Raw genomic sequence first — 208 nt, 5'->3', positions numbered from 1 at the left:
AAGTGGCTCCGCGAAACCCCGCCCCCCCCACCGTCTGCCGTGGCCAACTGCGTGAGGGCACGTGACCACCCGCACCACATCATGTGACCGCCTGGGGTGTCATGTGACCATGTGACCGCATGACCCAAGCTCTGGCCCCTCCCCTCCCCCGTGGGGTTGTCGTGGCCGGTGAAGTCACCGGTGAGGACGGTGCCGTCATCAGTGGACG

This window comes from Mesitornis unicolor, unplaced genomic scaffold (assembly GCF_000695765.1).
Source record: "Mesitornis unicolor isolate BGI_N332 unplaced genomic scaffold, ASM69576v1 scaffold24893, whole genome shotgun sequence".
Classification (NCBI taxonomy): Eukaryota; Metazoa; Chordata; class Aves; order Mesitornithiformes; family Mesitornithidae; genus Mesitornis; species Mesitornis unicolor.
Note: the sequence above shows the minus strand (reverse complement) of the source record.